Here is a 27284-nt window from a genome sequence, read left to right on the forward strand (position 1 = left end):
ATCATGAGGCATTTTGATGACAAGAGTCATGGAACATTGTGATGACAGGGCTAATGGAGCATTGTGATGACAAGGGCTATGGAGCATTGTGATGACTGGGGTCATGGAGCATTGTGATGAAAGGGGTCATGGATCACTACGATGACATGGGTAATGGAGCATTGTGATGATATGAGCATGGATCATTGTGATGACAGGGGCCAGGGAGCATTGAGAATGACAAAGGCAGGGAACATTGTGATGACAGCAGTCATGGATCATTGTGATGATACCTGTCATGGAACATTGTGCTGACAGGGGCTATAGAGCATTGTGATGACAGGTGTCATGTGGCATTGTGATGACAGTGGTCATAGAGCATTGTGATGACAGGGGTCAAGGAGCATTGTGATGAAAGTGGTCATGGAGCACTGTGATGACACGGGAATGGAGCATTATGATGACAAGAGTTCTGGAGCATTGTGATGACAAGGGTATGGAGCATTGTGATTACAGGGGACCAGGAGCATTGTGATTACATGGGCAGTGAATATTGTGATGACAGGGGTTCATGTAGCACTGTGATGACAAGTGTCATGGAACATTGTGATGACAGGGTTCATGGAGCATTGTGATGAGAGGGGCCTTGGAGCATTATGATGATAGGCGTCATGGGGTATTGTGATGACAGCGGTCTTGGAGCATTGTGATGAAAGGGATCATGGAGCAATGTGATTACAGGGGCCATGGAGCATTTTGAATGCATAGGCCATGGAGCAGTGTGATGACAGGGGTCATGGAGCATTGTGATGAATGTGGTCATAGTTCATTGTGATGATAAGTGTCCAGGAACATTGTGATGACATGGATCATGGAGCATTGTGATGACAAGGGCCATGGCGAATTGTGATGACAGGTGTCATGGGGCCTTGTGATGACAGTGGTCATCTAGAATTGTGATGAAAGGTAACATGGAGCACTATGATAACAGGGGCCATGGAGCATTGTGATGAGAAAGGCCATGGAGCATTTTGATGACAAGTGTCATGGAGCATTGTGATGAGACGGGCATGGAGCATTATGATGCCCAGAGTTCTGGAGCATTGTGGTGACAAGGGCATGGAGCATTGTGATGACAAGGGCCATGGCCAATTCTGATGACAGGTGTCCTCGGGCATTGTGATGACAGAGGTTATCTAGCATTGTGATGAAAGGTACCATGGATCACTGTGATAACAGGGGCCATGGAGCATTGTGATGATAAAGGCCATGGAGCATTTTAATGAAAAGTGTCATGGAGAATTGTGATGAGACGGGCATGGAGCATTATGATGACAAGAGTTCTGGAGCATTGCGTTGACAAGGGAATGGAGCATTGTGATTACAGGGACCATGGAGGAGAGTGATGACATCTGTCATGGAACATTGTGCTGACAGGGGCCATGGAGCATTGTGATGACAGGTATAATGTGGCATTGTAATGACAGGGGTCATAGAGCATTGTGATGAAATGGATCATGGAGCAATGTGATTACAGGGACCATGTAGCATTGCGAATGCATAGGCTATGGAGCATTGTGATGACAGGAGTCAAGGAGCATTGTGATGTAAGTGGTCATGGATCATTGTGATGACAAGTGTCCTGGACCATTGTGATGACACGGGTCATGGAGCATTGTGATGGCAAGGGCCATGGCGAATTGTGATGACATGTGTCTTGGGGCATTGTGATGACAGTGGTCATCTAGAATTGTGATAAAAGGTATCATGGAGCACTGTGATGACAGGGGCCATGGAGTATTGTAATGACAAGGCCATGGAACATTGTGATGACAAGTATCATGGAGCTTTGTGATGACACGAGCATTCATCATTATGATGACAAGAGTTCTGGAGCATTGTGATGACAAGGGCATGGAGCATTGTGATTACAGGGTCATGGAGCATTGTGATGACAACTGTCATGGAACATTGTGATGACAGGGTTCATGGAGCATTGTGATTAAAGGGGCCATGGAGCATTTTGATGACAAGGGCAGGCGAACATTTTGATTACATTGGTAATGGAGCATTGTGATGACATGGTCAGGGAACATTGTGAAGACAGGTGTAATGGAACATTGTGATTACAGGGGACATGGAGCATTTTGATGACATGGGCAGGCAACATTGTGATGACAGGTGTCATGGAGCATTGTGATGACAATTGTCATGGAACGTTGTGCTGACAGGGATCATGGAGCATTGTGATGAGACGGTCATTGGAGCATTGTGATGACAGGCGTACTGGAGCCTTCTGAGGAAAGGTGTCATGAGTCATTGTGATTACAGCGATCATGGAACATTGTGATGACAGTGGTCATGGAGCATTGTAATGAAAGGGGCCATGGAGCATTGTGATGACAGGGGTCACGGGGCATTGTGATGACAGTGGTCATGGAGCATTGTGATGAAAGGGGTCATGGAGCACTGTGATCACAGGGGCCATGTATAATTGTGATGACAAAGACCATGGAGCATTGTGATGACAGTTGTCATGGAGCATTGTGTTGAAAGGGGCATGGAGCATTGTGACGACAATGGTCATGGAGCATTGTGATGACTGGTATCATGGAGCATTGTTCTGAAAAAGGTCATGGGGCAGTGTAATGACAAGTATCATGGAGGATGTGATGAAAGGAGTCATGGAGCATTGTGATTAAATGGATCATGAGGCATTTTGATGACAAGAGTCATGGAACATTGTGATGACAGGGCTAATGGAGCATTGTGATGACAAGAGCTATGGAGCATTGTGATGACTGGGGTCATGGAGCATTGTGATGAAAGGGGTCATGGATCACTACGATGACATGGGTAATGGAGCATTGTGATGATATGAGCATGGAGCATTGTGATGACAGGGGCCAGGGAGCATTGAGAATGACAAGGGCAGGGAACATTGTGATGACAGCAGTCATGGATCATTGTGATGATACCTGTCATGGAACATTGTGCTGACAGGGGCTATAGAGCATTGTGATGACAGGTGTCATGTGGCATTGTGATGACAGTGGTCATAGAGCATTGTGATGACAGGGGTCAAGGAGCATTGTGATGAAAGTGGTCATGGAGCACTGTGATGACACGGGAATGGAGCATTATGATGACAAGAGTTCTGGAGCATTGTGATGACAAGGGTATGGAGCATTGAGATTACAGGGGACCAGGAGCATTGTGATTACATGGGCAGTGAATATTGTGATGACAGGGGTCATGGAGCACTGTGATGACTAGTGTCATGGAACATTGTGATGACAGGGATCATGGAGCATTGTGATGAGAGGGGCCTTGGAGCATTATGATGATAGGCGTCATGGGGCATTGTGATGATAGCGGTCTTGGAGCATTGTGATGAAAGGGATCATGGAGCAATGTGATTACAGGAGCCATGGAGCATTGTGAATGCATAGGCCATGGAGCAATGGAATGACAGGGGTCAAGGAGCATTGGGATGTAAGTTGTCATGGAGCATTGTGATGACTATTGTCCATGAACATTGTGATGACATGGTTCATGGAGCATTGTGATGACAGGTGTCATGTGGAATTGTGATGAGAGCGATCATATAGAATTGTGATGAAAGGTATCAGGGAGGACTCTGATGACAGGGGCCGTGGAGCACTGTGATGACAGTGGTCATCTAGAATTGTGATGAAATATACCAGGGAGCATTGTGATGACAGGGGTCATGGATCACCGCAATTATAGAGGCCATGGAGCATTGTGAATACAAAGATCATGGAGCATTGAGATGACAGGGGTCATGGATCATTGTGATGACAAGGGTCCTGGAACCTTGTGATGACACGGTTCATGGAGCATTGTGATGACAAGGTTCTTCAAGCATTGTGATGACACGGGCATGGAGCATTATGATGACAAGAGTTCTGGAGCATTGTGATGACAAGGGTATGGAGCACTTTGATTACAGGGGACCAGGAGCATTGTGATTACATGGGCAGTGAATATTGTGATGACAGGGGTCATGGAGCACTGTGATGACTAGTGTCCTGGAACATTGTGATGAAAGGGATCATGGAGCATTGTGATGAGAGGGGCCTTGGAGCATTATGATGATAGGCGTCATGGGGCATTGTGATGACAGCGGTCTTGGAGCATTGTGATGAAAGGGATCATGGAGCAATGTGATTACAGGAGCCATGGAGCATTGTGAATGCATAGGCCATGGAGCAATGGAATGACAGGGGTCAAGGAGCATTGGGATGTAAGTTGTCATGGAGCATTGTGATGACTATTGTCCATGAACATTGTGATGACATGGTTCATGGAGCATTGTGATGACAGGTGTCATGTGGAATTGTGATGAGAGCGGTCATATAGAATTGTGATGAAAGGTATCAGGGAGGACTCTGATGACAGGGGCCGTGGAGCACTGTGATGACAGTGGTCATCTAGAATTGTGATGAAATATACCAGGGAGCATTGTGATGACAGGGGTCATGGATCACCGCAATTATAGAGGCCATGGAGCATTGTGAATACAAAGATCATGGAGCATTGAGATGACAGGGGTCATGGATCATTGTGATGACAAGGGTCCTGGAACCTTGTGATGACACGGTTCATGGAGCATTGTGATGACAAGGTTCTTCAAGCATTGTGATGACACGGGCATGGAGCATCATGATGACAAGAGTTCTGGAGCATTGTGATGACAAGGGTATGGAGCACTATGATTACAGGGGACCAGGAGCATTGTGATTACATGGGCAGTGAATATTGTGATGACAGGGGTCATGGAGCACTGTGATGACTAGTGTCCTGGAACATTGTGATGAAAGGGATCATGGAGCATTGTGATGAGAGGGGCCTTGGAGCATTATGATGATAGGCGTCATGGGGCATTGTGATGACAGCGGTCTTGGAGCATTGTGATGAAAGGGATCATGGAGCAATGTGATTACAGGAGCCATGGAGCATTGTGAATGCATAGGCCATGGAGCAATGGAATGACAGGGGTCAAGGAGCATTGGGATGTAAGTTGTCATGGAGCATTGTGATGACTATTGTCCATGAACATTGTGATGACATGGTTCATGGAGCATTGTGATGACAGGTGTCATGTGGAATTGTGATGAGAGCGATCATATAGAATTGTGATGAAAGGTATCAGGGAGGACTCTGATGACAGGGGCCGTGGAGCACTGTGATGACAGTGGTCATCTAGAATTGTGATGAAATATACCAGGGAGCATTGTGATGACAGGGGTCATGGATCACCGCAATTATAGAGGCCATGGAGCATTGTGAATACAAAGATCATGGAGCATTGAGATGACAGGGGTCATGGATCATTGTGATGACAAGGGTCCTGGAACCTTGTGATGACACGGTTCATGGAGCATTGTGATGACAAGGTTCTTCAAGCATTGTGATGACACGGGCATGGAGCATTATGATGACAAGAGTTCTGGAGCATTGTGATGACAAGGGTATGGAGCACTATGATTACAGGGGACCAGGATTATTGTGATTACATGGGCAGTGAATATTGTGATGACAGGGGTCATGGAGCACTGTGATGACTAGTGTCCTGGAACATTGTGATGAAAGGGATCATGGAGCATTGTGATGAGAGGGGCCTTGGAGCATTATGATGATAGGCGTCATGGGGCATTGTGATGACAGCGGTCTTGGAGCATTGTGATGAAAGGGATCATGGAGCAATGTGATTACAGGAGCCATGGAGCATTGTGAATGCATAGGCCATGGAGCAATGAAATGACAGGGGTCAAGGAGCATTGTGATGTAAGTTGTCATGGAGCATTGTGATGACTATTGTCCATGAACATTGTGATGACATGGTTCATGGAGCATTGTGATGACAAGTGCCATGGCGAATTGTGATGACAGGTGTCATGGGGCATTGTGATGACAGTGGTCATGTAGAATTGTAATGAAAGGTATCATGGAGGACTCTGACGACAGGGGCCGTGGAGCACTGTGATGACAGTGGTCATCTAGAATTGTGATGAAATATACCAGGGAGCATTGTGATGACAGGGGTCATGGATCACCGCAATTATAGGGGCCAGGGAGCATTGTGAATACAAAGATCATGGAGCATTCAGATGACAGGGGTCATGGATCATTGTGATGACAAGGGTCCTGGAACCTTGTGATGACACGGTTCATGGAGCATTGTGATGACAAGGTTCTTCAAGCATTGTGATGACACGGGCATGGAGCATTATGATGACAAGAGTTCTGGAGCATTGTGATGAAAAGGGTATGGAGCACTGTGATTACAGGAGACCAGGAGCATTGTGATTACATGGGCAGTGAATATTGTGATGACAGGGTTTCATGGAGCACTGTGATGACAAGTGTCATGGAACATTGTGATGACAGGGTTCATGGAGCATTGTGATGAGAGGGGCCTTGGAGCATTATGATGATACGCGTCATGCGGCCTTGTGATGACAGCGGTCTTGGAGCATTGTGATGGAAAGGGATCATGGAGCAATGTGATTACAGGGCCCATGGAGCATTTTGAATGCATAGGCCATGGAGCAGTGTGATGACAGGGGTCATGGAGCATTGTGATGAATGTGGTCATAGTTCATTGTGATGATAAGTGTCCAGGAACATTGTGATGACATGGATCATGGAGCATTGTGATGACAAGGGCCATGGCGAATTGTGATGACAGGTGTCATGGGGCCTTGTGATGACAGTGGTCATCTAGAATTGTGATGAAAGGTAACATGGAGCACTATGATAACAGGGGCCATGGAGCATTGTGATGACAAAGGCCATGGAGCATTTTGATGACAAGTGTCATGGAGCATTGTGATGAGACGGGCATGGAGCATTATGATGCCCAGAGTTCTGGAGCATTGTGGTGACAAGGGCATGGAGCATTGTGATGACAAGGGCCATGGCCAATTCTGATGACAGGTGTCCTCGGGCATTGTGATGACAGAGGTTATCTAGCATTGTGATGAAAGGTACCATGGATCACTGTGATAATAGGGGCCATGGAGCATTGTGATGATAAAGGCCATGGAGCATTTTAATGAAAAGTGTCATGGAGAATTGTGATGAGACGGGCATGGAGCATTATGATGACAAGAGTTCTGGAGCATTGCGTTGACAAGGGAATGGAGCATTGTGATTACAGGGACCATGGAGGAGAGTGATGACATCTGTCATGGAACATTGTGCTGACAGGGGCCATGGAGCATTGTGATGACAGGTATAATGTGGCATTGAAATGACAGGGGTCATAGAGCATTGTGATGAAATGGATCATGGAGCAATGTGATTACAGGGACCATGTAGCATTGCGAATGCATAGGCTATGGAGCATTGTGATGACAGGAGTCAAGGAGCATTGTGATGTAAGTGGTCATGGATCATTGTGATGACAAGTGTCCTGGACCATTGTGATGACACGGGTCATGGAGCATTGTGATGGCAAGGGCCATGGCGAATTGTGATGACATGTGTCTTGGGGCATTGTGATGACAGTGGTCATCTAGAATTGTGATAAAAGGTATCATGGAGCACTGTGATGACAGGGGCCATGGAGTATTGTAATGACAAGGCCATGGAACATTGTGATGACAAGTATCATGGAGCTTTGCGATGACACGAGCATTCATCATTATGATGACAAGAGTTCTGGAGCATTGTGATGACAAGGGCATGGAGCATTGTGATTACAGGGTCATGGAGCATTGTGATGACAACTGTCATGGAACATTGTGATGACAGGGTTCATGGAGCATTGTGATTAAAGGGGCCATGGAGCATTTTGATGACAAGGGCAGGCGAACATTTTGATTACATTGGTAATGGAGCATTGTGATGACATGGGCAGGGAACATTGTGAAGACAGGTGTAATGGAACATTGTGATTACAGGGGACATGGAGCATTTTGATGACATGGGCAGGCAACATTGTGATGACAGGTGTCATGGAGCATTGTGATGACAATTGTCATGGAACGTTGTGCTGACAGGGATCATGGAGCATTGTGATGAGACGGTCATTGGAGCATTGTGATGACAGGCGTACTGGAGCCTTCTGAGGAAAGGTGTCATGAGTCATTGTGATTACAGCGATCATGAACATTGTGATGACAGTGGTCATGGAGCATTGTAATGACAGGGGCTATGGAGCATTGTGATGAAAGGGGTCATGGGGCATTGTGATCACAGGGGCCATGTATAATTGTGATGACAAAGACCATGGAGCATTGTGATGACAGTGGTCTTGGAGCATTGTGTTGAAAGGGGCATGGAGCATTGTGACGACAATGGTCATGGAGCATTGTGATGACTGGTATCATGGAGCATTGTTCTGAAAAAGGTCATGGGGCAGTGTAATGACAAGTATCATGGAGGATGTGATGAAAGGAGTCATGGAGCATTGTGATTAAATGGATCATGAGGCATTTTGATGACAAGAGTCATGGAACATTGTGATGACAGGGCTAATGGAGCATTGTGATGACAAGGGCTATGGAGCATTGTGATGACTGGGGTCATGGAGCATTGTGATGAAAGGGGTCATGGATCACTACGATGACATGGGTAATGGAGCATTGTGATGATATGAGCATGGATCATTGTGCTGACAGGGGCCAGGGAGCATTGAGATGATAAGGGCAGGGAACATTGTGATGACAGCAGTCATGGATCATTGTGATGATACCTGTCATGGAACATTGTGCTGACACGGGCTATAGAGCATTGTGATGACAGGTGTCATGTGGCATTGTGATGACAGTGGTCATAGAGCATTGTTATGACAGGGGTCAAGGAGCATTGTGATGAAAGTGGTCATGGAGCACTGTGATGACACGGGCATGGAGAATTATGATGACAAGAGTTCTGGAGCATTGTGATGACAAGGGTATGGAGCATTGTGATTACAGGGGACCAGGAGCATTGTGATTACATGGGCAGTGAATATTGTGATGACAGGGGTCATGGAGCACTGTGATGACTAGTGTCATGGAACATTGGGAGGACAGGGATCATGGAGCATTGTGATAAGAGTGGCCTTGGAGCATTATGATGATAGGCATCATGGGGCATTGTGATGACAGCGGTCTTGGAGCATTGTGATGAAAGGGATCATGGAGCAATGTGATTACAGGAGCCATGGAGCATTGTGAATGCATAGGCCATGGAGCAATGAAATGACAGGGGTCAAGGAGCATTGTGATGTAAGTTGTCATGGAGCATTGTGATGACAAGTGTCCATGAACATTGTGATGACATGGATCATGGATCATTGTGATGACAAGGGCCATGGCGAATTGTGATGACAGGTGTCATGGGGCATTGTGATGACAGTGGTCATCGAGAATTGTGAGGAAAGGTAACATGAAGCACTGTGATAACAGGGGCCATGGAGCATTGTGATGACAAAGGCCATGGAGCATTTTGATGACAATTGTCATGGAGCATTGTGATGAGACGGGCATGGAGCATTATGATGCCAAGCGTTCTGGAGCATTGTGGTGACAAGGGCATGGAGCATAGTGATGACAAGAGTTCTGGAGCATTGTGATGAAAAGGGTATGGAGCACTGTGATTACAGGGGACCAGGAGCATTGTGATTACATGGGCAGTGAATATTGTGATGACAGGCGTTCATGGAGCACTGTGATGACAAGTGTCATTGAACATTGTGATGACAGGGTTCATGGAGCATTGTGATGAGAGGGCCCTTGGAGCATTATGATGATAGGCGTCATGGGATATTGTGATGAGAGTGGTCATAGAACATTGTGATGAAAGGGATCATGGAGCAATGTGCTTACAGGAGCCATGGAGCATTGTGAATGCATAGGCCATGGAGCAATGAAATGACAGGGGTCAAGGAGCATTGTGATGTAAGTTGTCATGGACCATTGTGATGACAAGTGTCCATGAACATTGTGATGACATAGTTCATGGAGCATTGTGATGACAAGTGCCATGGCGAATTGTGATGACAGGTGTCATGGGGCATTGTGATGACAGTGGTCATGTAGAATTGTAATGAAAGGTATCATGGAGGACTCTGACGACAGGGGCCGTGAGGCACTGTGATGACAGTGGTCATCTAGAATTGTGATGAAATATACCAGGGAGCATTGTGATGACAGGGGTCATGGATCACCGCAATTATAGGGGCCATGGAGCATTGTGAATACAAAGATCATGGAGCATTGAGATGACAGGGGTCATGGATCATTGTGATGACAAGGGTCCTGGAACCTTGTGATGACACGGTTCATGGAGCATTGTGATGACAAGGTTCTTCAAGCATTGTGATGACACGGGCATGGAGCATTATGATGACAAGAGTTCTGGAGCATTGTGATGAAAAGGGTATGGAGCACTGTGATTACAGGAGAACAGGAGCATTGTGATTACATGGGCAGTGAATATTGTGATGACAGGGTTTCATGGAGCACTGTGATGACAAGTGTCATGGAACATTGTGATGACAGGGTTCATGGAGCATTGTGATGAGAGGGGCCTTGGAGCATTATGATGATACGCGTCATGCGGCCTTGTGATGACAGCGGTCTTGGAGCATTGTGATGAAAGGGATCATGGAGCAATGTGATTACAGGGGCCATGGAGCATTTTGAATGCATAGGCCATGGAGCAGTGTGATGACAGGGGTCATGGAGCATTGTGATGAATGTGGTCATAGTTCATTGTGATGATAAGTGTCCAGGAACATTGTGATGACATGGATCATGGAGCATTGTGATGACAAGGGCCATGGCGAATTGTGATGACAGGTGTCATGGGGCATTGTGATGACAGTGGTCATCTAGAATTGTGATGAAAGGTAACATGGAGCACTATGATAACAGGGGCCATGGAGCATTGTGATGAGAAAGGCCATGGAGCATTTTGATGACAAGTGTCATGGAGCATTGTGATGAGACGGGCATGGAGCATTATGATGCCCAGAGTTCTGGAGCATTGTGGTGACAAGGGCATGGAGCATTGTGATGACAAGGGCCATGGCCAATTCTGATGACAGGTGTCCTCGGGCATTGTGATGACAGAGGTTATCTAGCATTGTGATGAAAGGTACCATGGATCACTGTGATAACAGGGGCCATGGAGCATTGTGATGATAAAGGCCATGGAGCATTTTAATGAAAAGTGTCATGGAGAATTGTGATGAGACGGGCATGGAGCATTATGATGACAAGAGTTCTGGAGCATTGCGTTGACAAGGGAATGGAGCATTGTGATTACAGGGACCATGGAGGAGAGTGATGACATCTGTCATGGAACATTGTGCTGACAGGGGCCATGGAGCATTGTGATGACAGGTATAATGTGGCATTGTAATGACAGTGGTCATAGAGCATTGTGATGAAATGGATCATGGAGCAATGTGATTACAGGGACCATGTAGCATTGCGAATGCATAGGCTATGGAGCATTGTGATGACAGGAGTCAAGGAGCATTGTGATGTAAGTGGTCATGGATCATTGTGATGACAAGTGTCCTGGACCATTGTGATGACACGGGTCATGGAGCATTGTGATGGCAAGGGCCATGGCGAATTGTGATGACATGTGTCTTGGGGCATTGTGATGACAGTGGTCATCTAGAATTGTGATAAAAGGTATCATGGAGCACTGTGATGACAGGGGCCATGGAGTATTGTAATGACAAGGCCATGGAACATTGTGATGACAAGTATCATGGAGCTTTGTGATGACACGAGCATTCATCATTATGATGACAAGAGTTCTGGAGCATTGTGATGACAAGGGCATGGAGCATTGTGATTACAGGGTCATGGAGCATTGTGATGACAACTGTCATGGAACATTGTGATGACAGGGTTCATGGAGCATTGTGATTAAAGGGGCCATGGAGCATTTTGATGACAAGGGCAGGCGAACATTTTGATTACATTGGTAATGGAGCATTGTGATGACATGGGCAGGGAACATTGTGAAGACAGGTGTAATGGAACATTGTGATTACAGGGGACATGGAGCATTTTGATGACATGGGCAGGCAACATTGTGATGACAGGTGTCATGGAGCATTGTGATGACAATTGTCATGGAACGTTGTGCTGACAGGGATCATGGAGCATTGTGATGAGACGGTCATTGGAGCATTGTGATGACAGGCGTACTGGAGCCTTCTGAGGAAAGGTGTCATGAGTCATTGTGATTACAGCGATCATGGAACATTGTGATGACAGTGGTCATGGAGCATTGTAATGAAAGGGGCCATGGAGCATTGTGATGACAGGGGTCATGGGGCATTGTGATGACAGTGGTCATGGAGCATTGTGATGAAAGGGGTCATGGAGCACTGTGATCACAGGGGCCATGTATAATTGTGATGACAAAGACCATGGAGCATTGTGATGACAGTTGTCATGGAGCATTGTGTTGAAAGGGGCATGGAGCATTGTGACGACAATGGTCATGGAGCATTGTGATGACTGGTATCATGGAGCATTGTTCTGAAAAAGGTCATGGGGCAGTGTAATGACAAGTATCATGGAGGATGTGATGAAAGGAGTCATGGAGCATTGTGATTAAATGGATCATGAGGCATTTTGATGACAAGAGTCATGGAACATTGTGATGACAGGGCTAATGGAGCATTGTGATGACAAGAGCTATGGAGCATTGTGATGACTGGGGTCATGGAGCATTGTGATGAAAGGGGTCATGGATCACTACGATGACATGGGTAATGGAGCATTGTGATGATATGAGCATGGAGCATTGTGATGACAGGGACCAGGGAGCATTGAGAATGACAAGGGCAGGGAACATTGTGATGACAGCAGTCATGGATCATTGTGATGATACCTGTCATGGAACATTGTGCTGACAGGGGCTATAGAGCATTGTGATGACAGGTGTCATGTGGCATTGTGATGACAGGGGTCAAGGAGCATTGTGATGAAAGTGGTCATGGAGCACTGTTATGACACGGGAATGGAGCATTATGATGACAAGAGTTCTGGAGCATTGTGATGACAAGGGTATGGAGCATTGAGATTACAGGGGACCAGGAGCATTGTGATTACATGGGCAGTGAATATTGTGATGACAGGGGTCATGGAGCACTGTGATGACTAGTGTCATGGAACATTGTGATGACAGGGATCATGGAGCATTGTGATGAGAGGGGCCTTGGAGCATTATGATGATAGGCGTCATGGGGCATTGTGATGATAGCGGTCTTGGAGCATTGTGATGAAAGTGATCATGGAGCAATGTGCTTACAGGAGCCATGGAGCATTGTGAATGCATAGGCCATGGAGCAATGGAATGACAGGGGTCAAGGAGCATTGGGATGTAAGTTGTCATGGAGCATTGTGATGACTATTGTCCATGAACATTGTGATGACATGGTTCATGGAGCATTGTGATGACAGGTGTCATGTGGAATTGTGATGAGAGCGATCATATAGAATTGTGATGAAAGGTATCAGGGAGGACTCTGATGACAGGGGCCGTGGAGCACTGTGATGACAGTGGTCATCTAGAATTGTGATGAAATATACCAGGGAGCATTGTGATGACAGGGGTCATGGATCACCGCAATTATAGAGGCCATGGAGCATTGTGAATACAAAGATCATGGAGCATTGAGATGACAGGGGTCATGGATCATTGTGATGACAAGGGTCCTGGAACCTTGTGATGACACGGTTCATGGAGCATTGTGATGACAAGGTTCTTCAAGCATTGTGATGACACGGGCATGGAGCATTATGATGACAAGAGTTCTGGAGCATTGTGATGACAAGGGTATGGAGCACTATGATTACAGGGGACCAGGAGCATTGTGATTACATGGGCAGTGAATATTGTGATGACAGGGGTCATGGAGCACTGTGATGACTAGTGTCCTGGAACATTGTGATGAAAGGGATCATGGAGCATTGTGATGAGAGGGGCCTTGGAGCATTATGATGATAGGCGTCATGGGGCATTGTGATGACAGCGGTCTTGGAGCATTGTGATGAAAGGGATCATGGAGCAATGTGATTACAGGAGCCATGGAGCATTGTGAATGCATAGGCCATGGAGCAATGGAATGACAGGGGTCAAGGAGCATTGGGATGTAAGTTGTCATGGAGCATTGTGATGACTATTGTCCATGAACATTGTGATGACATGGTTCATGGAGCATTGTGATGACAGGTGTCATGTGGAATTGTGATGAGAGCGGTCATATAGAATTGTGATGAAAGGTATCAGGGAGGACTCTGATGACAGGGGCCGTGGAGCACTGTGATGACAGTGGTCATCTAGAATTGTGATGAAATATACCAGGGAGCATTGTGATGACAGGGGTCATGGATCACCGCAATTATAGAGGCCATGGAGCATTGTGAATACAAAGATCATGGAGCATTGAGATGACAGGGGTCATGGATCATTGTGATGACAAGGGTCCTGGAACCTTGTGATGACACGGTTCATGGAGCATTGTGATGACAAGGTTCTTCAAGCATTGTGATGACACGGGCATGGAGCATCATGATGACAAGAGTTCTGGAGCATTGTGATGACAAGGGTATGGAGCACTATGATTACAGGGGACCAGGAGCATTGTGATTACATGGGCAGTGAATATTGTGATGACAGGGGTCATGGAGCACTGTGATGACTAGTGTCCTGGAACATTGTGATGAAAGGGATCATGGAGCATTGTGATGAGAGGGGCCTTGGAGCATTATGATGATAGGCGTCATGGGGCATTGTGATGACAGCGGTCTTGGAGCATTGTGATGAAAGGGATCATGGAGCAATGTGATTACAGGAGCCATGGAGCATTGTGAATGCATAGGCCATGGAGCAATGGAATGACAGGGGTCAAGGAGCATTGGGATGTAAGTTGTCATGGAGCATTGTGATGACTATTGTCCATGAACATTGTGATGACATGGTTCATGGAGCATTGTGATGACAGGTGTCATGTGGAATTGTGATGAGAGCGATCATATAGAATTGTGATGAAAGGTATCAGGGAGGACTCTGATGACAGGGGCCGTGGAGCACTGTGATGACAGTGGTCATCTAGAATTGTGATGAAATATACCAGGGAGCATTGTGATGACAGGGGTCATGGATCACCGCAATTATAGAGGCCATGGAGCATTGTGAATACAAAGATCATGGAGCATTGAGATGACAGGGGTCATGGATCATTGTGATGACAAGGGTCCTGGAACCTTGTGATGACACGGTTCATGGAGCATTGTGATGACAAGGTTCTTCAAGCATTGTGATGACACGGGCATGGAGCATTATGATGACAAGAGTTCTGGAGCATTGTGATGACAAGGGTATGGAGCACTATGATTACAGGGGACCAGGAGCATTGTGATTACATGGGCAGTGAATATTGTGATGACAGGGGTCATGGAGCACTGTGATGACTAGTGTCCTGGAACATTGTGATGAAAGGGATCATGGAGCATTGTGATGAGAGGGGCCTTGGAGCATTATGATGATAGGCGTCATGGGGCATTGTGATGACAGCGGTCTTGGAGCATTGTGATGAAAGGGATCATGGAGCAATGTGATTACAGGAGCCATGGAGCATTGTGAATGCATAGGCCATGGAGCAATGAAATGACAGGGGTCAAGGAGCATTGTGATGTAAGTTGTCATGGAGCATTGTGATGACTATTGTCCATGAACATTGTGATGACATGGTTCATGGAGCATTGTGATGACAAGTGCCATGGCGAATTGTGATGACAGGTGTCATGGGGCATTGTGATGACAGTGGTCATGTAGAATTGTAATGAAAGGTATCATGGAGGACTCTGACGACAGGGGCCGTGGAGCACTGTGATGACAGTGGTCATCTAGAATTGTGATGAAATATACCAGGGAGCATTGTGATGACAGGGGTCATGGATCACCGCAATTATAGGGGCCAGGGAGCATTGTGAATACAAAGATCATGGAGCATTGAGATGACAGGGGTCATGGATCATTGTGATGACAAGGGTCCTGGAACCTTGTGATGACACGGTTCATGGAGCATTGTGATGACAAGGTTCTTCAAGCATTGTGATGACACGGGCATGGAGCATTATGATGACAAGAGTTCTGGAGCATTGTGATGAAAAGGGTATGGAGCACTGTGATTACAGGAGACCAGGAGCATTGTGATTACATGGGCAGTGAATATTGTGATGACAGGGTTTCATGGAGCACTGTGATGACAAGTGTCATGGAACATTGTGATGACAGGGTTCATGGAGCATTGTGATGAGAGGGGCCTTGGAGCATTATGATGATACGCGTCATGCGGCCTTGTGATGACAGCGGTCTTGGAGCATTGTGATGGAAAGGGATCATGGAGCAATGTGATTACAGGGCCCATGGAGCATTTTGAATGCATAGGCCATGGAGCAGTGTGATGACAGGGGTCATGGAGCATTGTGATGAATGTGGTCATAGTTCATTGTGATGATAAGTGTCCAGGAACATTGTGATGACATGGATCATGGAGCATTGTGATGACAAGGGCCATGGCGAATTGTGATGACAGGTGTCATGGGGCCTTGTGATGACAGTGGTCATCTAGAATTGTGATGAAAGGTAACATGGAGCACTATGATAACAGGGGCCATGGAGCATTGTGATGACAAAGGCCATGGAGCATTTTGATGACAAGTGTCATGGAGCATTGTGATGAGACGGGCATGGAGCATTATGATGCCCAGAGTTCTGGAGCATTGTGGTGACAAGGGCATGGAGCATTGTGATGACAAGGGCGATGGCCAATTCTGATGACAGGTGTCCTCGGGCATTGTGATGACAGAGGTTATCTAGCATTGTGATGAAAGGTACCATGGATCACTGTGATAACAGGGGCCATGGAGCATTGTGATGATAAAGGCCATGGAGCATTTTAATGAAAAGTGTCATGGAGAATTGTGATGAGACGGGCATGGAGCATTATGATGACAAGAGTTCTGGAGCATTGCGTTGACAAGGGAATGGAGCATTGTGATTACAGGGACCATGGAGGAGAGTGATGACATCTGTCATGGAACATTGTGCTGACAGGGGCCATGGAGCATTGTGATGACAGGTATAATGTGGCATTGTAATGACAGTGGTCATAGAGCATTGTGATGAAATGGATCATGGAGCAATGTGATTACAGGGACCATGTAGCATTGCGAATGCATAGGCTATGGAGCATTGTGATGACAGGAGTCAAGGAGCATTGTGATGTAAGTGGTCATGGATCATTGTGATGACAAGTGTCCTGGACCATTGTGATGACACGGGTCATGGAGCATTGTGATGGCAAGGGCCATGGCGAATTGTGATGACATGTGTCTTGGGGCATTGTGATGACAGTGGTCATCTAGAATTGTGATAAAAGGTATCATGGAGCACTGTGATGACAGGGGCCATGGAGTATTGTAATGACAAGGCCATGGAACATTGTGATGACAAGTATCATGGAGCTTTGTGATGACACGAGCATTCATCATTATGATGACAAGAGTTCTGGAGCATTGTGATGACAAGGGCATGGAGCATTGTGATTACAGGGTCATGGAGCATTGTGATGACAACTGTCATGGAACATTGTGATGACAGGGTTCATGGAGCATTGTGATTAAAGGGGCCATGGAGCATTTTGATGACAAGGGCAGGCGAACATTTTGATTACATTGGTAATGGAGCATTGTGATGACATGGGCAGGGAACATTGTGAAGACAGGTGTAATGGAACATTGTGATTACAGGGGACATGGAGCATTTTGATGACATGGGCAGGCAACATTGTGATGACAGGTGTCATGGAGCATTGTGATGACAATTGTCATGGAACGTTGTGCTGACAGGGATCATGGAGCATTGTGATGAGACGGTCATTGGAGCATTGTGATGACAGGCGTACTGGAGCCTTCTGAGGAAAGGTGTCATGAGTCATTGTGATTACAGCGATCATGGAACATTGTGATGACAGTGGTCATGGAGCATTGTAATGAAAGGGGCCATGGAGCATTGTGATGACAGGGGTCATGGGGCATTGTGATGACAGTGGTCATGGAGCATTGTGATGAAAGGGGTCATGGAGCACTGTGATCACAGGGGCCATGTATAATTGTGATGACAAAGACCATGGAGCATTGTGATGACAGTTGTCATGGAGCATTGTGTTGAAAGGGGCATGGAGCATTGTGACGACAATGGTCATGGAGCATTGTGATGACTGGTATCATGGAGCATTGTTCTGAAAAAGGTCATGGGGCAGTGTAATGACAAGTATCATGGAGGATGTGATGAAAGGAGTCATGGAGCATTGTGATTAAATGGATCATGAGGCATTTTGATGACAAGAGTCATGGAACATTGTGATGACAGGGCTAATGGAGCATTGTGATGACAAGAGCTATGGAGCATTGTGATGACTGGGGTCATGGAGCATTGTGATGAAAGGGGTCATGGATCACTACGATGACATGGGTAATGGAGCATTGTGATGATATGAGCATGGAGCATTGTGATGACAGGGGCCAGGGAGCATTGAGAATGACAAGGGCAGGGAACATTGTGATGACAGCAGTCATGGATCATTGTGATGATACCTGTCATGGAACATTGTGCTGACAGGGGCTATAGAGCATTGTGATGACAGGTGTCATGTGGCATTGTGATGACAGTGGTCATAGAGCATTGTGATGACAGGGGTCAAGGAGCATTGTGATGAAAGTGGTCATGGAGCACTGTGATGACACGGGAATGGAGCATTATGATGACAAGAGTTCTGGAGCATTGTGATGACAAGGGTATGGAGCATTGAGATTACAGGGGACCAGGAGCATTGTGATTACATGGGCAGTGAATATTGTGATGACAGGGGTCATGGAGCACTGTGATGACTAGTGTCATGGAACATTGTGATGACAGGGATCATGGAGCATTGTGATGAGAGGGGCCTTGGAGCATTATGATGATAGGCGTCATGGGGCATTGTGATGATAGCGGTCTTGGAGCATTGTGATGAAAGTGATCATGGAGCAATGTGCTTACAGGAGCCATGGAGCATTGTGAATGCATAGGCCATGGAGCAATGGAATGACAGGGGTCAAGGAGCATTGGGATGTAAGTTGTCATGGAGCATTGTGATGACTATTGTCCATGAACATTGTGATGACATGGTTCATGGAGCATTGTGATGACAGGTGTCATGTGGAATTGTGATGAGAGCGATCATATAGAATTGTGATGAAAGGTATCAGGGAGGACTCTGATGACAGGGGCCGTGGAGCACTGTGATGACAGTGGTCATCTAGAATTGTGATGAAATATACCAGGGAGCATTGTGATGACAGAGGTCATGGATCACCGCAATTATAGAGGCCATGGAGCATTGTGAATACAAAGATCATGGAGCATTGAGATGACAGGGGTCATGGATCATTGTGATGACAAGGGTCCTGGAACCTTGTGATGACACGGTTCATGGAGCATTGTGATGACAAGGTTCTTCAAGCATTGTGATGACACGGGCATGGAGCATTATGATGACAAGAGTTCTGGAGCATTGTGATGACAAGGGTATGGAGCACTATGATTACAGGGGACCAGGAGCATTGTGATTACATGGGCAGTGAATATTGTGATGACAGGGGTCATGGAGCACTGTGATGACTAGTGTCCTGGAACATTGTGATGAAAGGGATCATGGAGCATTGTGATGAGAGGGGCCTTGGAGCATTATGATGATAGGCGTCATGGGGCATTGTGATGACAGCGGTCTTGGAGCATTGTGATGAAAGGGATCATGGAGCAATGTGATTACAGGAGCCATGGAGCATTGTGAATGCATAGGCCATGGAGCAATGGAATGACAGGGGTCAAGGAGCATTGGGATGTAAGTTGTCATGGAGCATTGTGATGACTATTGTCCATGAACATTGTGATGACATGGTTCATGGAGCATTGTGATGACAGGTGTCATGTGGAATTGTGATGAGAGCGGTCATATAGAATTGTGATGAAAGGTATCAGGGAGGACTCTGATGACAGGGGCCGTGGAGCACTGTGATGACAGTGGTCATCTAGAATTGTGATGAAATATACCAGGGAGCATTGTGATGACAGGGGTCATGGATCACCGCAATTATAGAGGCCATGGAGCATTGTGAATACAAAGATCATGGAGCATTGAGATGACAGGGGTCATGGATCATTGTGATGACAAGGGTCCTGGAACCTTGTGATGACACGGTTCATGGAGCATTGTGATGACAAGGTTCTTCAAGCATTGTGATGACACGGGCATGGAGCATCATGATGACAAGAGTTCTGGAGCATTGTGATGACAAGGGTATGGAGCACTATGATTACAGGGGACCAGGAGCATTGTGATTACATGGGCAGTGAATATTGTGATGACAGGGGTCATGGAGCACTGTGATGACTAGTGTCCTGGAACATTGTGATGAAAGGGATCATGGAGCATTGTGATGAGAGGGGCCTTGGAGCATTATGATGATAGGCGTCATGGGGCATTGTGATGACAGCGGTCTTGGAGCATTGTGATGAAAGGGATCATGGAGCAATGTGATTACAGGAGCCATGGAGCATTGTGAATGCATAGGCCATGGAGCAATGGAATGACAGGGGTCAAGGAGCATTGGGATGTAAGTTGTCATGGAGCATTGTGATGACTATTGTCCATGAACATTGTGATGACATGGTTCATGGAGCATTGTGATGACAGGTGTCATGTGGAATTGTGATGAGAGCGATCATATAGAATTGTGATGAAAGGTATCAGGGAGGACTCTGATGACAGGGGCCGTGGAGCACTGTGATGACAGTGGTCATCTAGAATTGTGATGAAATATACCAGGGAGCATTGTGATGACAGGGGTCATGGATCACCGCAATTATAGAGGCCATGGAGCATTGTGAATACAAAGATCATGGAGCATTGAGATGACAGGGGTCATGGATCATTGTGATGACAAGGGTCCTGGAACCTTGTGATGACACGGTTCATGGAGCATTGTGATGACAAGGTTCTTCAAGCATTGTGATGACACGGGCATGGAGCATTATGATGACAAGAGTTCTGGAGCATTGTGATGACAAGGGTATGGAGCACTATGATTACAGGGGACCAGGAGCATTGTGATTACATGGGCAGTGAATATTGTGATGACAGGGGTCATGGAGCACTGTGATGACTAGTGTCCTGGAACATTGTGATGAAAGGGATCATGGAGCATTGTGATGAGAGGGGCCTTGGAGCATTATGATGATAGGCGTCATGGGGCATTGTGATGACAGCGGTCTTGGAGCATTGTGATGAAAGGGATCATGGAGCAATGTGATTACAGGAGCCATGGAGCATTGTGAATGCATAGGCCATGGAGCAATGAAATGACAGGGGTCAAGGAGCATTGTGATGTAAGTTGTCATGGAGCATTGTGATGACTATTGTCCATGAACATTGTGATGACATGGTTCATGGAGCATTGTGATGACAAGTGCCATGGCGAATTGTGATGACAGGTGTCATGGGGCATTGTGATGACAGTGGTCATGTAGAATTGTAATGAAAGGTATCATGGAGGACTCTGACGACAGGGGCCGTGGAGCACTGTGATGACAGTGGTCATCTAGAATTGTGATGAAATATACCAGGGAGCATTGTGATGACAGGGGTCATGGATCACCGCAATTATAGGGGCCAGGGAGCATTGTGAATACAAAGATCATGGAGCATTGAGATGACAGGGGTCATGGATCATTGTGATGACAAGGGTCCTGGAACCTTGTGATGACACGGTTCATGGAGCATTGTGATGACAAGGTTCTTCAAGCATTGTGATGACACGGGCATGGAGCATTATGATGACAAGAGTTCTGGAGCATTGTGATGAAAAGGGTATGGAGCACTGTGATTACAGGAGACCAGGAGCATTGTGATTACATGGGCAGTGAATATTGTGATGACAGGGTTTCATGGAGCACTGTGATGACAAGTGTCATGGAACATTGTGATGACAGGGTTCATGGAGCATTGTGATGAGAGGGGCCTTGGAGCATTATGATGATACGCGTCATGCGGCCTTGTGATGACAGCGGTCTTGGAGCATTGTGATGGAAAGGGATCATGGAGCAATGTGATTACAGGGCCCATGGAGCATTTTGAATGCATAGGCCATGGAGCAGTGTGATGACAGGGGTCATGGAGCATTGTGATGAATGTGGTCATAGTTCATTGTGATGATAAGTGTCCAGGAACATTGTGATGACATGGATCATGGAGCATTGTGATGACAAGGGCCATGGCGAATTGTGATGACAGGTGTCATGGGGCCTTGTGATGACAGTGGTCATCTAGAATTGTGATGAAAGGTAACATGGAGCACTATGATAACAGGGGCCATGGAGCATTGTGATGACAAAGGCCATGGAGCATTTTGATGACAAGTGTCATGGAGCATTGTGATGAGACGGGCATGGAGCATTATGATGCCCAGAGTTCTGGAGCATTGTGGTGACAAGGGCATGGAGCATTGTGATGACAAGGGCGATGGCCAATTCTGATGACAGGTGTCATCGGGCATTGTGATGACAGAGGTTATCTAGCATTGTGATGAAAGGTACCATGGATCACTGTGATAATAGGGGCCATGGAGCATTGTGATGATAAAGGCCATGGAGCATTTTAATGAAAAGTGTCATGGAGAATTGTGATGAGACGGGCATGGAGCATTATGATGACAAGAGTTCTGGAGCATTGCGTTGACAAGGGAATGGAGCATTGTGATTACAGGGACCATGGAGGAGAGTGATGACATCTGTCATGGAACATTGTGCTGACAGGGGCCATGGAGCATTGTGATGACAGGTATAATGTGGCATTGTAATGACAGGGGTCATAGAGCATTGTGATGAAATGGATCATGGAGCAATGTGATTACAGGGACCATGTAGCATTGCGAATGCATAGGCTATGGAGCATTGTGATGACAGGAGTCAAGGAGCATTGTGATGTAAGTGGTCATGGATCATTGTGATGACAAGTGTCCTGGACCATTGTGATGACACGGGTCATGGAGCATTGTGATGGCAAGGGCCATGGCGAATTGTGATGACATGTGTCTTGGGGCATTGTGATGACAGTGGTCATCTAGAATTGTGATAAAAGGTATCATGGAGCACTGTGATGACAGGGGCCATGGAGTATTGTAATGACAAGGCCATGGAACATTGTGATGACAAGTATCATGGAGCTTTGCGATGAAACGAGCATTCATCATTATGATGACAAGAGTTCTGGAGCATTGTGATGACAAGGGCATGGAGCATTGTGATTACAGGGTCATGGAGCATTGTGATGACAACTGTCATGGAACATTGTGATGACAGGGTTCATGGAGCATTGTGATTAAAGGGGCCATGGAGCATTTTGATGACAAGGGCAGGCGAACATTTTGATTACATTGGTAATGGAGCATTGTGATGACATGGGCAGGGAACATTGTGAAGACAGGTGTAATGGAACATTGTGATTACAGGGGACATGGAGCATTTTGATGACATGGGCAGGCAACATTGTGATGACAGGTGTCATGGAGCATTGTGATGACAATTGTCATGGAACGTTGTGCTGACAGGGATCATGGAGCATTGTGATGAGACGGTCATTGGAGCATTGTGATGACAGGCGTACTGGAGCCTTCTGAGGAAAGGTGTCATGAGTCATTGTGATTACAGCGATCATGAACATTGTGATGACAGTGGTCATGGAGCATTGTAATGACAGGGGCTATGGAGCATTGTGATGAAAGGGGTCATGGGGCATTGTGATCACAGGGGCCATGTATAATTGTGATGACAAAGACCATGGAGCATTGTGATGACAGTGGTCTTGGAGCATTGTGTTGAAAGGGGCATGGAGCATTGTGACGACAATGGTCATGGAGCATTGTGATGACTGGTATCATGGAGCATTGTTCTGAAAAAGGTCATGGGGCAGTGTAATGACAAGTATCATGGAGGATGTGATGAAAGGAGTCATGGAGCATTGTGATTAAATGGATCATGAGGCATTTTGATGACAAGAGTCATGGAACATTGTGATGACAGGGCTAATGGAGCATTGTGATGACAAGGGCTATGGAGCATTGTGATGACTGGGGTCATGGAGCATTGTGATGAAAGGGGTCATGGATCACTACGATGACATGGGTAATGGAGCATTGTGATGATATGAGCATGGATCATTGTGCTGACAGGGGCCAGGGAGCATTGAGATGATAAGGGCAGGGAACATTGTGATGACAGCAGTCATGGATCATTGTGATGATACCTGTCATGGAACATTGTGCTGACACGGGCTATAGAGCATTGTGATGACAGGTGTCATGTGGCATTGTGATGACAGTGGTCATAGAGCATTGTTATGACAGGGGTCAAGGAGCATTGTGATGAAAGTGGTCATGGAGCACTGTGATGACACGGGCATGGAGAATTATGATGACAAGAGTTCTGGAGCATTGTGATGACAAGGGTATGGAGCATTGTGATTACAGGGGACCAGGAGCATTGTGATTATATGGGCAGTGAATATTGTGATGACAGGGGTCATGGAGCACTGTGATGACTAGTGTCATGGAACATTGGGAGGACAGGGATCATGGAGCATTGTGATAAGAGTGGCCTTGGAGCATTATGATGATAGGCATCATGGGGCATTGTGATGACAGCGGTCTTGGAGCATTGTGATGAAAGGGATCATGGAGCAATGTGATTACAGGAGCCATGGAGCATTGTGAATGCATAGGCCATGGAGCAATGAAATGACAGGGGTCAAGGAGCATTGTGATGTAAGTTGTCATGGAGCATTGTGATGACAAGTGTCCATGAACATTGTGATGACATGGATCATGGATCATTGTGATGACAAGGGCCATGGCGAATTGTGATGACAGGTGTCATGGGGCATTGTGATGACAGTGGTCATCGAGAATTGTGAGGAAAGGTAACATGAAGCACTGTGATAACAGGGGCCATGGAGCATTGTGATGACAAAGGCCATGGAGCATTTTGATGACAATTGTCATGGAGCATTGTGATGAGACGGGCATGGAGCATTATGATGCCAAGCGTTCTGGAGCATTGTGGTGACAAGGGCATGGAGCATAGTGATGACAAGAGTTCTGGAGCATTGTGATGAAAAGGGTATGGAGCACTGTGATTACAGGGGACCAGGAGCATTGTGATTACATGGGCAGTGAATATTGTGATGACAGGCGTTCATGGAGCACTGTGATGACAAGTGTCATTGAACATTGTGATGACAGGGTTCATGGAGCATTGTGATGAGAGGGCCCTTGGAGCATTATGATGATAGGCGTCATGGGATATTGTGATGAGAGTGGTCATAGAACATTGTGATGAAAGGGATCATGGAGCAATGTGCTTACAGGAGCCATGGAGCATTGTGAATGCATAGGCCATGGAGCAATGAAATGACAGGGGTCAAGGAGCATTGTGATGTAAGTTGTCATGGAGCATTGTGATGACAAGTGTCCATGAACATTGTGATGACATAGTTCATGGAGCATTGTGATGACAAGTGCCATGGCGAATTGTGATGACAGGTGTCATGGGGCATTGTGATGACAGTGGTCATGTAGAATTGTAATGAAAGGTATCATGGAGGACTCTGACGACAGGGGCCGTGAGGCACTGTGATGACAGTGGTCATCTAGAATTGTGATGAAATATACCAGGGAGCATTGTGATGACAGGGGTCATGGATCACCGCAATTATAGGGGCCATGGAGCATTGTGAATACAAAGATCATGGAGCATTGAGATGACAGGGGTCATGGATCATTGTGATGACAAGGGTCCTGGAACCTTGTGATGACACGGTTCATGGAGCATTGTGATGACAAGGTTCTTCAAGCATTGTGATGACACGGGCATGGAGCATTATGATGACAAGAGTTCTGGAGCATTGTGATGAAAAGGGTATGGAGCACTGTGATTACAGGAGAACAGGAGCATTGTGATTACATGGGCAGTGAATATTGTGATGACAGGGTTTCATGGAGCACTGTGATGACAAGTGTCATGGAACATTGTGATGACAGGGTTCATGGAGCATTGTGATGAGAGGGGCCTTGGAGCATTATGATGATACGCGTCATGCGGCCTTGTGATGACAGCGGTCTTGGAGCATTGTGATGAAAGGGATCATGGAGCAATGTGATTACAGGGGCCATGGAGCATTTTGAATGCATAGTCCATGGAGCAGTGTGATGACAGGGGTCATGGAGCATTGTGATGAATGTGGTCATAGTTCATTGTGATGATAAGTGTCCAGGAACATTGTGATGACATGGATCATGGAGCATTGTGATGACAAGGGCCATGGCGAATTGTGATGACAGGTGTCATGGGGCATTGTGATGACAGTGGTCATCTAGAATTGTGATGAAAGGTAACATGGAGCACTATGATAACAGGGGCCATGGAGCATTGTGATGAGAAAGGCCATGGAGCATTTTGATGACAAGTGTCATGGAGCATTGTGATGAGACGGGCATGGAGCATTATGATGCCCAGAGTTCTGGAGCATTGTGGTGACAAGGGCATGGAGCATTGTGATGACAAGGGCCATGGCCAATTCTGATGACAGGTGTCCTCGGGCATTGTGATGACAGAGGTTATCTAGCATTGTGATGAAAGGTACCATGGATCACTGTGATAACAGGGGCCATGGAGCATTGTGATGATAAAGGCCATGGAGCATTTTAATGAAAAGTGTCATGGAGAATTGTGATGAGACGGGCATGGAGCATTATGATGACAAGAGTTCTGGAGCATTGCGTTGACAAGGGAATGGAGCATTGTGATTACAGGGACCATGGAGGAGAGTGATGACATCTGTCATGGAACATTGTGCTGACAGGGGCCATGGAGCATTGTGATGACAGGTATAATGTGGCATTGTAATGACAGTGGTCATAGAGCATTGTGATGAAATGGATCATGGAGCAATGTGATTACAGGGACCATGTAGCATTGCGAATGCATAGGCTATGGAGCATTGTGATGACAGGAGTCAAGGAGCATTGTGATGTAAGTGGTCATGGATCATTGTGATGACAAGTGTCCTGGACCATTGTGATGACACGGGTCATGGAGCATTGTGATGGCAAGGGCCATGGCGAATTGTGATGACATGTGTCTTGGGGCATTGT

The sequence above is a fragment of the Balaenoptera borealis genome (assembly GCF_965194805.1).
Source record: "Balaenoptera borealis genome assembly, chromosome: 10".
NCBI lineage: Eukaryota > Metazoa > Chordata > Mammalia > Artiodactyla > Balaenopteridae > Balaenoptera > Balaenoptera borealis.